Source organism: Talpa occidentalis, unplaced genomic scaffold, assembly GCF_014898055.3.
Source record: "Talpa occidentalis isolate TD23 unplaced genomic scaffold, MPIMG_talOcc4v2.1 talOcc4.17, whole genome shotgun sequence".
Lineage (NCBI taxonomy): Eukaryota > Metazoa > Chordata > Mammalia > Eulipotyphla > Talpidae > Talpa > Talpa occidentalis.
Window position 1 is genome coordinate 33,057,839 of NW_023601754.1, and position 14,724 is coordinate 33,072,562.

Consider the following 14,724-nt stretch of genomic DNA (forward strand, 5'->3'; position numbering starts at 1 on the left):
GCATTTATCTCCAATTTTCTACTCAGATGGTTTATCTAGCTTCGGTGTCTTCTTATATTCCTTCCTTAAATATTATTTAAGACAAAGCTCTAGTTCTGCCTAAGCATAGGAGAATATCACAATATTAACACTCTCAATTCATTCTTTTAAATTTTTTTAGAATTTTTTCATGCTATTGATTCCCAAATATGCTTGTGCAGTAGCAGTTCTTAGGAACATGATTTACTTTTATTTAATACAGCTTAGTGCTGCTTCACTTCTCACAAAGAAGAATTGCTTGGGGATTTTGAAAAGCATATGACATATATGTATATTATTTGGAAAAATTAATTTCTGAATCTCAGTTTCCTTCTCTGTGCCACGGGAATGAGAGACTACATTCTAGAACTATGCTCAAGGGTGAAGACAGAGCCAGCTCTGTATGGGAGTGATCTCTACACAGTTTATAGTAAATATTTAGTTCTTTTGTTACTTTTGTTCATAACACTACTCTCATTGCTTTAAAACTTTAAATTTTTATTGATACACTACATCTTTAGCTACCTATTGTGTCTTAAACAAAGCAAAAGATCCTTAAAAGACACCATAGAGACACTTAACCCTGTTGCTGACAGAACTGCCCACTGAGTTCAGTGTTATAACTGTACTTCTTTTTCCATTTTCTGTTAGAGAATTTCTGTCAACACGGGGACATTAGAAAGTGATGGATTTTAAACTATCCCTCACAGGAACCTGGGTTATGTGTTACACATCCATCATTCACAAGCTATTAGTGCACAGTCTTCAATGATAGAATAAAGTACCTGGGATCTGCTATTAAATTATTTCTGAGGACCTGAAAAGCAAAGTGGGGAATGGAAAAATTTTTAAGCATATGAGGTGGTCTCTGGATGCAACTAAAAATAAAGGAATGTATTATGCAGTGACTACTTTATAAAGTATCACTTGGTATATATCTATATATGTGTTCATTTTAGTTTATAGAATAATGAACAAAAAGTCAGGCAAGAATATCACCAAAAGACATAAAGTTTAGCATATTAATTCTGAAGTAGTTATGGTACAGAAAAAATGTTACTTGGTAAATACATGTAGCCTATTCCACTTTGTAGAATTCTTCAGGATTAAAAGTTTTATTCCAGGAGTGAAGATTCCTATCAAAATTTTGATTCTTTGCCAATAAGATATTTGTGTGTGGGATGTTTCATATGTACAAAAACTGATAGGAATTTATATATGCTTACTATAACTGATACTTTAACTGACATAACTTGAGAAAGCAACATGAAACATTCAGCACATTACCTTTAGCACATTCAGCACATGACATACCTGAAATATTGGAGGACTTTACACCAAAAACTTACTTTATGCAAAACTTTTATAAAATGATAGACCACTGCTCCTCACTAATGTAAATGTAAAATCCTCAATAAACTACTAGGAAAAAGAATTCAGAGATATATGAAAAAAGTATACACAATTTTCAAGTAGGATTTATTTCTGTGATGTAAGTCTAGTACAATATTCAAAAATCAATCAAAGCATTCTGCCATGTTAACAGGCTAAAAATGAAAAAAAAATCACATGATTGTATTAAACTATAGATGTTTGACAAAATTCAGTACACATTCATGATAAAAAATCTGAGGAGAAATAGAGGGGAACTATATCAACTTGATTAAATTGCATCTACAAAAAACCTACAGTTAATATTATGCATTATGGTATTCAAAATAAGAGAAGGATGTGTTCCTAACAATCTCTCTTACTCTCCATTGTGCTGGAAAGTCTTGCCACTACAATAAATAAGAAATGGAAATAAAAGACTAATTAGAAAGGAAGAAATGAATCTGTCTATATTTGCAAGGAACATAACTGCATACAGGAAATTCTAAAGAATCACAGAAAAAATTTTCTACAAGTAATAAGTTAATGAGGGTGAATACAACATAACATACAGATATCAATTATATTTCTATAGCACTGAAGATACTGATACTGGAATTTAAAATAAAATATAATTTAAAATCACTCAAAAACTGAAATGCCTAATGTAAATCTAGTAAAAGATGTACTGAGCTTTTTTGTTGAAAACTAGAGTGCTAATGGAAGAAATTAAAGAGCTAAGAAAAAAGACAACAGGTGTGTCATTTTAATAGGTTGGAAGACTCAACATCATAAAAATACAATTTCTCAAATTAACGTGTAAGTCCATTGCATTTCTGTCAGTATTACAGCAAAAATTTGGTTGACATAACTGATATTATTAAACATTTATTTGAAAAGGCAAAAGAATAGAATAACTAAATCAAGTCTTAAAAAGAAAAGGAAAGTGAATCATTCTCCCTGATTTCACTACTTACTCTCATAACCCAGACTATGTGATATTAAACACATAAAGCAAAGGAACAGACTAGAGGACCAAGAAATAGAGATGCACAGAAATCATCCTGATTTTTCACAAAGGTGCCAAAGCAATTCAGTACATGAAAGATAGCCCTTTCAATAAATAATACTGGGGACATTTGGTCATCCATAGGCAAAGTAATGAGCCCCAACCTAAAACCTCATATTTTATAGATAAATGAATTCAAACTGATTATGATTGACTGTAAAATAGAATTTTTTTTTTAAGATTTTATTTATTTATGCAAGAACTGTGGTTCAGTCAAAGGTGGGGGAGGGTGAGAGGATTCATCAGAGACAGAGCAGGGAACAGAACAGACAGACTGACAAAACGTACTGCTGAGGGGAGCAGCGGGTGCAGCAGGAGAGGTCTGCAGTGCCATGTGGGGACCCTCACCAGCCGGCCGGGATGGAACCGGCACTGCAGAGGCTGCAGACAGCTTCACAGTGCGGCGCTCAACCCACTGCGCCACTAGGGGAGGCCCTTGAAAATTATTCTTTTTTTTTTTTTTAATAGGAGGAATTCTTCAGTATCCAGAGCTAGGCAAAGATGTTAATCTGTGTCTCCTAAAAATATTTATATTCAGTATATTAAAAATCTCTCAAAACTCAACAAATAGGAAAGCAACCCAGTATAAAAATGGAAAAAGGATATGAACAGAATATTGTCAAAGAAGATATACAGATTGCAAACAAATGTACAAAAAAAGCACTCAATATCATGTGTCATTAGAGAATTGCAAGTTAAAAGAACAATGAGCTACCACTACATACTTATTAGCACAGCTACTAGCCTCAACACCGAAAATAGCTCACACTAGTGAGGGAACAGAGCAACACACACTCATTGCTTGTGGAATACACAGTGGAACAGCCACTTTGGAATAATTTGGCAGTATCTTAGAAAGCTGAGTATAGTCTAGTCACAAGATCCAGTGACCATCCTCCTTGGTATTTACCCAGATGAGTTGAAAAGTTATGTCCATACAGAAACCTGTGCAGAACCGTTGTTTTATTAATAATTAACCTGAACTGGAAACAATCAAGGTATTCAGTAGATGAATGAATAAATGACTGTATACATACCCAACAGACTAGTATACAGTAATAAGAAAGAAGCTATGGAGGCTTTATGCAAAGACATGTAAGATGCTTTCATGAATATTGCTAAATAAAAGAAACTTGCCTCAAGGACTATATAATGTATGAATCCAATGCTGTGACATTCTAGAAAAGGCAAAACTATAGTAAATTTAAAAATTAGTGGTTGTCAGGGCATGGTGGAAGTAAGGGATGGATAAATGAAGCATGGGGGATTTTTAGGGAGATGAGGAAACTATTTTGGAAAAGTCTGTGTTGGTAGATACAAGCCTTTGTATTTGTTCAGACCCATAGACTATATTATACAGAGTGGACTGTAATGTGAACTGTGGACTTAATAATAATATATCAATAATGGCTCTTCATTTTTAACAAATGTATCACACTAATGCAAGATGTTAGTAATGACAGAAACTCTGTTTCTTGGTACTAGCTGCTCCAAATATTAAATAATAATCAAAATAAAATGGACACATTGGTCACACTGCATTCATGAGAACCAATGAGACCAATATAATAGAGCATTGTAGGGCAACTCTTCCATGTAGTAAGAACCAGGCTGTAGTGAGGAAGAATCAATATTTTGCAAGGCAGAAAAAGGGGGAGCTGGTTTCCGAAGTAAACATATTGAATAATTGTCAGGGACTCTTTGTTACTTTGCTAATTTATAACTAAAGATTTCACAGATGGAGAAAGCTTCCTTGTTTCAGATATTAACTAAAAAATTAATTAACTTCTCAGACTCCTTCATAAACAGTGACCTACACATAAGCAATTGATTTAAGAACTTGGAGGAAAGGTCCACATATTCTGGTAGTGCAATTTAGAGGATAAAAGAATTGGGTGGAGTCAGCAAACTTCGCATCTAGATCATGTTCATCTATGTGATGGCTCCAGTCATTTAAAGTTTAGGATTGTGAGTAAAATAAAGATGCATATAGAATTTATATTTTGCAAATGTTTCACTACCAAAGATCTTTTTATTAACTTTCATCAACTCATGTTTTAATTTTATTTAGCACATTAAATCGTCTAATTTTCTCCATCCTTACTTTTCAAAGGCACATACATAGATCATTCAGAACATTGGCTGACCATGAGATAGATAAGATAGATAAACTAGAGTTTCCATTTTGAGTTGATATAATGTCTTTCCCCAAATTTGAAAGATGCTATTTTATTTAACCCATATAACTATATTGAGATTTTCCCCCAGGCATTTAAAAATACTGACAATTTGTCCTGTGGATCACATTTACTTTATTGGATTTTTATAAAGATTAATGAATAGTTGCTGACTTTGCAAACAGTTTAACACAGTTGCTAAAACCAACAGGAATTTTAAATGTTGAAAATGTTGCTAGCATCATCACCATCACCAGCGGCGGAGTCATTGCCATCCTCCTGTTCATCATCATCATTTTCCTCTAGTTGTTTAATGCATGCTTAGACATACAACTAGTTTCACTTAACTACACATGCTGTCCTGTTTCTGCTAGAACCAGGTCAGCTTTCTTTCTGTTCTTTTTTTAGATTTATTTTATTTATACAAGAGCCGGGGTATAGGCCAGGGGTGCGGGAGGGTGAGAGGATTCACCAGAGACAGAGTGGGGAGCAGAACAGGAAGACCGACTGAAAGTACTGCTGAGGGGAGCAGTGGGCGAGACAGGAGAGGTCCGCAGCACCATGTGGGTATCTCCCTGGCCGGCTGGGAATTGAACCTGTGCTGCAGAGGCTGCAGACAGCTTCACAGTGCTGCGCTCAACCTGCCGTGCCACCAGGGAGGCCCTCTTTCTGTTCCTAATGCTACCCACTCCCTAAACAAGACATTAGGCCAATGACACCACGCTCAGTTTCAGTAAAGCAAAGTAAAATCTTTAGTGCCTATCCAAGTACAGAGAAATGAGAACGCTTCAAAGCACCTCTCTGGGATTGGGGTGAAGTTATAAGACTTTGGGGTAGGGAGTGTTTCCATTTTCTCACTCGGCTGCACATGCGTTTTTCCATTCATGAGATGCCTGCACACAGGGCACATATCTCATTACAACATTATGTCTCCACCCTGGGATATAATTTTTAGTATTAGAATGATGCTGACTGGGGTCAGGTGCTAAGGTTCTTGGTTCTTTCTGAGAAAAGCTTTGGTTGTTTCCGGATCGGCAGTACACAGAGAGCTTGCTATGGAAAAGAGGTTTGCGTGGACATAAACAGGCAAAGGTTGCACTCAGAAGAACAGGTTAATTAAGAAAAAGAGAAAGGAAAAGAAGGTGCCTGTATAGACACACATGGGCAGAGAGCTGCCTTGTGCCAGGTCAGAAGCTGTCCCTACGTAGTGTTTTTGGGGGGTGTTCATTCCATTGTGGAATTTTATCTGTTGTGGAAACTATCACTTCTAAGCCCTAGTTGTGTTAATCTGGTGTTTGTAATAAGTGCTGATTCTCCACATCCCCACCACTGGTCTGAGCCTGTGGATTTTCCATAACCTGTTTAATGTCTCTTTAATAACTCGTCTTTCCCTGTGGATCTTCCATTCTAAATCTTCCATCTATGTGACAGTCACTTTTAACTTACCCCAATCTCGCCTCCAGAAGAGCGAAGCTGGGCCAGATCTGTCACGCTTTCAACTGTTTCAACCATCAACTTGCCTTTTCCTCTGAGAGAACATAGCTGGGTGCAGATACTGCTTGTTCTGATATCACTTTCCTTACCCTCGTTGGCCACAACTTCTTTAAGACTAAGTCAAAGGAGTCCCACTTTTGAATAAAGTTATCCTGACCCTACCGTATACTCCCAGAGCATTCCATGTTTTTGTTTCTCATGCCTTTCGATGGTTTGTTTAAAGAGACAATAAAGATACAATTCCAACTATGGATATGCCTTCAAGAGTGCATGGTCCAGTATTAATATCTCATACACTTGAGTATGCTGTGTTCCCCAAAGGATCTATTCTCAGAGCTGGAATTAGAACATTTTGTCTCTGTCTCTGGCTGTCTTCTTCCTGTGTTTACCATTTTGCACTTGCTCGGAGTGCTGGTTTAATGACAAGAAGGGAAGACATGCTACTGTCTTTCCTTTATAAATATTCGTTCCCTTAACAATAGTAAGAGAAAGCATTTTTTTACACTTAGAGTACTAGAACCATCTATAATTCTTCCTCATATATCCGCTCCAAAAAGCAATATACTGGGTGTCATTCTATGCTGAATGTTTGTCCTCAACTCCAGACTAAAGAGTTTTATGCCATTCTTTTCTTCTTCCTCTGTTTTTGCTATTAAAAGTACAACCTCTGGAGTCTGCTTGAGATTAGCAGCCATTCCTTGTCCAGCTTTTGATTGTGAAATGCCACTTTTATTTCCAGCCTTGCCTTGTCTGATTTCCTCCTGTGTTTTTTCCTCTTGGCTTTTTAAATTAAAGTGCTAGTCCCTGGGGGTATATCTCTTGCCTGAAGCTGTCATCCTGTCTAAAGATAACAACACTGTATTTACCATCACAAAAAGAGAGAAAATAACATGAGAATGAGAGAATGTTTGACCTATTAGTGATAGTGTCTTTTCATTATAAAATAATAAACTGTTTAACTGATAGATTGTGCCAGAGATTTTACAGTTTATAAACCAGTTTCCACATGTATGCTTTCAGTTTATTTTGCTGAGATTTCAAGAATAAAAGGATACTCTGATCAATACGAAAGAGATCAACTTTTGGTTAAAATGGAAGTTCCACATGGACCCCCCAAAAATGTCTGTGTACAGTTAGATCTATATTTTGTGAGAGAAATAGTTTTTTAAAAATGATGACAACAATGGATGAGTTTATTTTTTAGCGTTGTCAAAGCTCTGATATGTTACAGGGCATATTTTATGAACTTTGACAATATATAAAAACTACTCTGAAGGGGTGAAAAGCTAACTGAATACTATTTATAGAAAATAAAATAAAATTCTACCAATCACACTTTTTTTTAAAATTGGATACAAAATTGTGTTAAGTATATTTAAAAGCATTTTAATTGCAAAGTGCCAAAGACATTTTTACATGTAGACATTTGATATCTGCATGCTTCTTTTGTTTAATTTCATGTTCCAAATACTTCTGAATGCATAAAAATCCACATTGCCAAATGACAGGCTTAGAGGATAGAACTATAATCTGTAATATACATTAGGATAATAATGTCTTAGAATATATATTATAATTGAGATAACAGAAGCATGGGGAGATACCAATTGAACAGGAGTGATTATAAAGAAAGAAAGGTAGATAACCTGAAGGGTAGTGTTCTGTCCTTCATGAACCAGAGAAATACTTGTCTCTGAAGCCAGTCTCATCTCTTTGTCATGTCTCAGCTGTTATCATGGCCAGTTTATATTAAGTAAACATAACATGCTACTTAGCAGTAAAGTTGAATATTTCAAATTTAGGATGACAGAGCGGGATTCTTTTGAGAATGAAATCTTAATATTGATGAGCATTAATAATTATACAGGAACAAGTGCAAAAACCTAGACTATTCCAGGCAAAGACAAATGCTCTCGCTAGGCTACTGTGAGAGTTAACAGAAGGAAAGGATTTCCAAAATTATCAATAAAGCAGCATTACTAGGAGCTATAAAGCATTATGTAAATGATGCTTTAATGGCACAATTTAGTTATTTATCCTAACATTAGGCAAAAATACCAGAATGGTATGAAATTGGAACTAACAAAAGAATATACATGAAAAATGACCCTGAACATGAGGGGTGAATAAGGTAAGGCATGGCGGTTAGTAACATAATTTTTTTTAAGATTTATTTTCATTTATGCATTCAGAAACTGGGGTGGAGGCCAGATGTGTGGGGGTAAGAGGATTCACCAGAGACAGGGTAGGAAGCAGAAAGGCAGATTGACTGAAATACACTGCTGAGAGGAGCAGCGGGCAAGACAGGAGAGGTCTGCTGCATCATGTGGGTAGCTCCCTGGCCGGAGATTGAACTCATGCTGCAGAGGCTGGCAATAGCTTGATAGTGCTTAGACTTTAACCCCTGTACCACCAAGGAGACCCATAAACTTTGACTTTGAAAGTGAATATTTGATTTTCTGTCCTGACTTTGTTTCCTGTAAACTTGAGAAGTTCACTTACCCTACTTGGGCTATGCTAGTCCTTGAAGATGTTAATAACCAACCTTACCAGATTGTCTAGAGGTTGACATGAGACAAGGTATGTAGTTTATAGTTTGGTGGTCTGATGAGTTTCCATTTCCATACATCTTCAATTGCGTGTTATGGGTTAGATTTGTGACCTGGCCGTTCACTGACCATTCTCTGCTTTCCTACTGTTTTCATTTTCATATGTACCCCCAAAATAAATTCAGTGTAATGTCATGACATTAAGAAACCAGTTAGGGGCCTCCCCTGGTGGCGCAGCAGTTGAGCACTGGGCTGTGAAGCTGCCCACAGCCTCAGCAGCACCGGTTCGATCCCCGGCCTCTGGCAAGGGTCCCACATGGCGCGCAGACCTCTCCTGCCATGCCCGCTGCTCCCCTCAGCAGTGTATTTCATCTGTCTGCCTGTTCTGTTCCCTGCTCTGGCTCTGGTGAATCCTCTCACCCTCCCACGCTTGTGACTGTACCCAGTGCTTGTGTAAATAAATAAATAAATCTTAAAAAAAATAAACCAGTTAGTCTGTCAATATGGAGGAACACCTGACTTGGAATCAGGGCCTTAGGTTCAAATCTTTGCAGTTTGTCCCTATGAAATATTTACAAGTGCTGCCCTCATCCTAGCCTTCTCAAATATTTACAGCCAGCACCTAAATGAGAACAATCTCTAGGCAGTACAACCTTGTTCATGACCTAAATTCTTAACATGCTCTGGAATACTCTCAAATTGCATTTATGTTCATACCTTTGTAGGGAAACCAAAGTGGCTCCATCTTGTATCAGTGCCAAGTTAGGCTAGTAGTTACCCTGTCCTAGAAGATAGCCAGTTTCACTATTGTTTCTTTTATGTATGTTAATCAATACTCACAATCCACACACAATTCTTTTAGTAATGGTTGAACAAAGATGTATTTGTTCTGTTCTTCAGATTCAATTTACCTTCTCAATTTGTTTGTGTTTTTTTTTTTAAGATTTATTTATTTATTTATACATGCACTGGGTACAGTCAGAAATGGGAGGGTGAGAGAATTCACCAGAGCCAGAGGGGAGAGCAGAGCAGGCAGACTGACGAAGTACACTGCTGAGGGGAGCAGCGGGCGGCAGGAGAGGTCTGCACTCCATGTGGGACCCTCTCCCGGAGGCCGGGGATTGAACCGGCACTGCAGAGGCTTTGGGCAGCTTCACAACCCAGCGCTCAACTGCTGCGCCACTGGGGAGGCCCCTACCTTCTCAATTTGGGTGAACTTACTTGTTCCTACAACCACACGACCTGAGGCTATCTTCCCTTCTACTTCTGTGACTCCTACCCCCTCATACATGCTGCTGGTAATAATATTAAAGAATTAAGGACTAATAGTAGAATTATCATATGGAAATAATCAGACTACTATATAGGGTCATACAATGTTTATGGTATATGATTTTAATCAATGTTGACATTTGCAGGTTTCTAGACAGTATCACTGCCTATTTTGAAAAAAAATTATGGAGTCAGTTTGGAGGTGCAAGTTTAAAGGTTTACTTTGGACCATGACATTAAATTCTTGCTTTTTCTCTGTATCATCTCATTTTCAGTCATATGTGAGTCAATCTCTCTTTTTCCTTCCTTCCTCCCAATACGAATTGAAACTGGTGTGGTGTCTTGGGCTTTTAGCAGAAACTCTTTTCTTATAATGAATGGCTGTTTGTGAAGTAGTTAGCCACACAGATCTGATTCCAACCCAAAAAAAAAAAAAAAAATCCCCTATGTGATACTGTCTAAATTATTGTCAGTTTAGTTCTTGAATTTTGTAGTAATCATCCTATATTGTCATTTTTACTTTGTCTCCTAAAATACAGGATGTTAAAAGTTATAAAGACCAAGCCTTCCCTGGTGGCGCAGCAGTTGAGCACTGGGCTGCAAGGCTGCCTGCAGCCTCTGCAGCACTGGTTCTATCCCCGGTGAGGGTCCCACATGGCGCGACAGACCTCTCCTGCCGTGCCCACTGCTCCCCTCAGCAGTGTATTTTGTCAGTCTGCCTGTTCTGTTCCCCGCTCTGGCTCTGGTGAATTCTCTCACCCTCCCGTGCTTCTGACTGTACCCAGTGCTTGTATAAATAAACAAATAAATCTTAAAAAAAAAAAGTTATGAAGACCTAGGTTTTATTTTAGCTATGCCACTTAATTCAATAACCAGCCCCTAATTGTTTAATATGTATTTTAATTAGGTATATTTGTGTTTGTCACATAGAAGTCATCATTTTGACTTCAGTTGGATTAATGGTTAATGGGTTAAACTGACCAATGAACAAACTATTATAATATTTTAGAAATTCTGAGGGGAACATGTAAGGTGTTATGGAAATATGGAGTTTTAACATCTAAATCATAATGCATGGGGTCCTCTCCCTTCTTGGGAAAATTTCACCAGAGCGCACTAGGTAGAGTTGAACCACACAAGGCTTTATTAGAGACTCAGGCATGAAGGGACCAGTACCAGAAAGGAGAATATAGCCTGGCTCCCTAAAAGGAGTTGGGGGAGACATTTAGAGGGTCGAATCAGGAGGCAGGTAGAGAGCAGTGTCATAGTTTGTTCTGGCTCAGGCTATGCCCGAGCATGTTCAGGTTGGTGGGGCTACATGCGGGCTCTTTGACTTGTCCCTCTAGGAAAATGTGAGATAATCATTAATCAGGATCTAACAATTTTTTTGTCTAGGATGCCATCTTATGGTTGGTGTGGTGGACGGAATTGTTTGGCTAGGGCTGGCCATTGTGTGTGATTCATCTACCTATTTAGACAGGTCTTTGGCAACTTATTCTACCACCTCCTGATTTCTTTTACCTAGGCTGTCTGAGTGCTAGTTATGGGTGGTTATTCCAAGAGGTACTATTTAAAGTCTATTTTGAAAGCTAAATAAAAAGAATTTAAAAGAATGGGAAGAAACTCATTCTAGGCACAGGAAATGCATCTTACCTGAATGACTTCAGCATGCTTCCTAATCCCAGAGCCTCAGTCACAGGGGAAATAGAACATCTAACTTCTACTGTATCACTTACATTTGAGCAGAATATCAAGTTTCTGGCTCTGTGGTTGAAACCTGGGATTGAATAAAAAAAAATTCCAGATGATATCTCCCACCTTTTTTTTCTCCATAACAAATTCCTTTTGCATAATGTCTTACCATGATCATTGATGAATCCCTACTTATCTACTTTAGACTTAAAACATACCAATATATTTTCCCTAGGACAAGAGAGACATTTATTTATTTATTTATTTATTTTCAAGTTTTATTTATACAAGAACTGGGGTACAGGCCAGATGTGCAGGAGGGTGAGAGGATTCACCAGAGACAGAGCGGGGAGCAGAACAGACAGACTGATGAAATACACTGCTGAAGGGAGCAGCAGGCGAGACAGGGGAGGTCTGCCGTGCCATGTGGGTATCTCACTGGCCAGCCAGGATCGAACCCGCGCTACAGAGGCTGCGGACAGCTTCACAGTGCTGCTCTCAACCACCTGCACCAACAGGGTGGCCCAAGAGATACATTTAAAGCTAGACTTAAAAGCATTTGTTTAGGGCCTCCCCGGTGGCGCAGCAGTTGAGCGCTGGGTGACGAAGCTGCCTGCGGCCTCTGCGGCGCCGGTTCGATCCCCGGCTGTTCCCTGGCCACTGGAGGAGGGTCCCACATGGCGCGCAGACCTCTCCTGCCGCCTGCTGCTCCCCTCAACGGTGTACTTCGGTCCTTCTGTCTGCTCTGCTCCCCGCTCTGGCTCTGGTAAATTCTCTCACCCTCTCGCGCTTCTGACTGTACCCAGTGCTTGTATAAACAAACAAACAAATAAATAAAACATGCCTCTATAAAAAAAAAAAAAAAGCATTTGTTTAACCTGTCAAAATAAATAAATAAATATGAATATGTATATATAAAGCTAGAATTAAGGAACTTTAACTGAGAATTAATTAAGATTAATAGATGTAAGCACAAATTTCTGTTGTAATTTATTGCTGTAATTTGGAACTTAATATGCTCAGAAATTTCTTAGAGACATCAAATAACCCACATTTCCAGAGACAAATCCATTTTTTACTTCTTTCTACATTCAATGAAAGTTACGACCTAGTACTTTCCTTAGATCATAATTTAGATGTCAATCTTTACTACTCTAAAATAGTGGCCCTGGAGTTTTAGCTCTACTTAAGACCAGCTTCCAAATATAATAAAAAATAGCTATGAAATAAGAAACCTCTTAGTAATTCTACTGTCTCACAGCAGGCCCACTTGAAAAGTCACTCAATATAGGAAAGAAATAAAATGTGCAAGGTTCAGGAGGCAGGACCAAAAATGAAGCTTAAATGGTTGGAAATATTGTTTTATACTGCTTCACCCTTAACTCTTTTGTGACATTTCAATGAAAAGTTGTTTCTGAAATTTCAAATCATATTACATAGAATATTGCAACTAACTTTCAGAATACTTTTCTTAAGTGAGTGACTTTTTTCAGATTCATGTCCATAACCTAGAAAGCAGAGATCTGCCCACACAAGTTTGGCCAATTAGATGCAACATGGCTCTTTATCATTTTGAATCTTCAGTTTTAAGGGGAGGATCTAATTTCACCTCTTTGTTTTAATCTCAGAAAATGCTGACATGGAGCATCCGTCAAGTCAGTAATATGTCCTCTACTGTCCTGACCTTTGCGCTGACTGTCGAGAGAAGATGGAGACACCAGTCATGTCAAGTGACTACTTACACTCAGTCTCTTTTGCAATTAGTGAAATAGTCTAAATAGGACAAATCAAAGTCCAACACCCTTTTCTTTCATAATGAGATATGTGTAACACAGTTAAACAGGCAATGTCAGTTGAGGTCAATATTAAACAAAGAATGCACCTGTCTTGTATAAGAAATACACACTAGTGAATTAAATGTATTTAAGATGACTGTTCTACATAGTTCTTAATTTGTTCACGAACATAAAAATAATATACTTTATCATTTCTGGTTAAAAAAGAATCTAAAATAACAGGATTCTCTGCTTTCTTGCATTTTACAAGAGGGAAGAATATGAATTTGGAACCAGAAACCTTAAGTCTCTGCTTCCACTTCACTAGGTTAGTGGTCTTGGGTAAATCACTAACTTTTGGGCTTCCCCTGGTGGCACAGGTGGTTGAGCGCAGCACTGTGAAGCTGTCCGCAGCCTCTGCAGCGTTGGTTTGATCCTGGCCGGCTGGCGAGGGTCCCACATGGCGTGACAGACCTCTCCTGCCGTGCCCACTGCTCTCCTCAGCAGTGTATTTCGTCAGTCTGCCTGTTCTCCTCCCCACTCTGTCTCTGGGGAATCCTCTCACCTTCCTGCACATCTGGCCTGTACCCCAGTTCTTGTATAAATAAATAAATAAATCTTTTTAAAAAATCACTAACTTTTGTGAATTTTTTTAAAGATTCATTTTAATTATTTATGCATATAAGAGCTGGGGAGTAGTCCTAAGGTGGGGGAATGGATTCACTAGAGACAGTGGGGAGCAGAAGAAGTATATTTACTGAAATACACTGCTGAGGGGAGCAGCAGGTGAGACAGGAGAGGTCTGCTGTGCCATGTGGGTCAACTTCCTCGCTGGGGATTGAACTCATGGTGTAGTGGTTGTTAATAGCTACATAGTGCTGAGACTTAACCCCTTGCGCCACCAGGGAGGCCCCTAACTTTTGTTAATTTAATATTTAAAGCATATAGAACAGAAATGTCTGTTTTGCTTCCATGGTGAAAAATACTATCAAGTGTGTTTTTTTTTTGTTTGTTTGTTTTTTTTTTTTACGTTTTGGCAATAATTGTGACAATTACTTTATTTTTCTGTAGTAATCCATGACCTGAGAATTTACTGAGGCATATTAGTTGCTATTTCCTCTCAAATTTACAAATATAATAGTACCTTTCTGAGTTTTCTTGTGATTCTCTTTGGGGGAAAGGGATCTTTGCTTATGCCTATGTCTATGTGTGTGTGTGTTTTAATTTGACTTTGTTCTGCCTCCTTCTTTATGGGTTAGGTTTCCTGTTATCTTGCTGCTGAGCCCAGTATTCCTTTTTCTGAATGT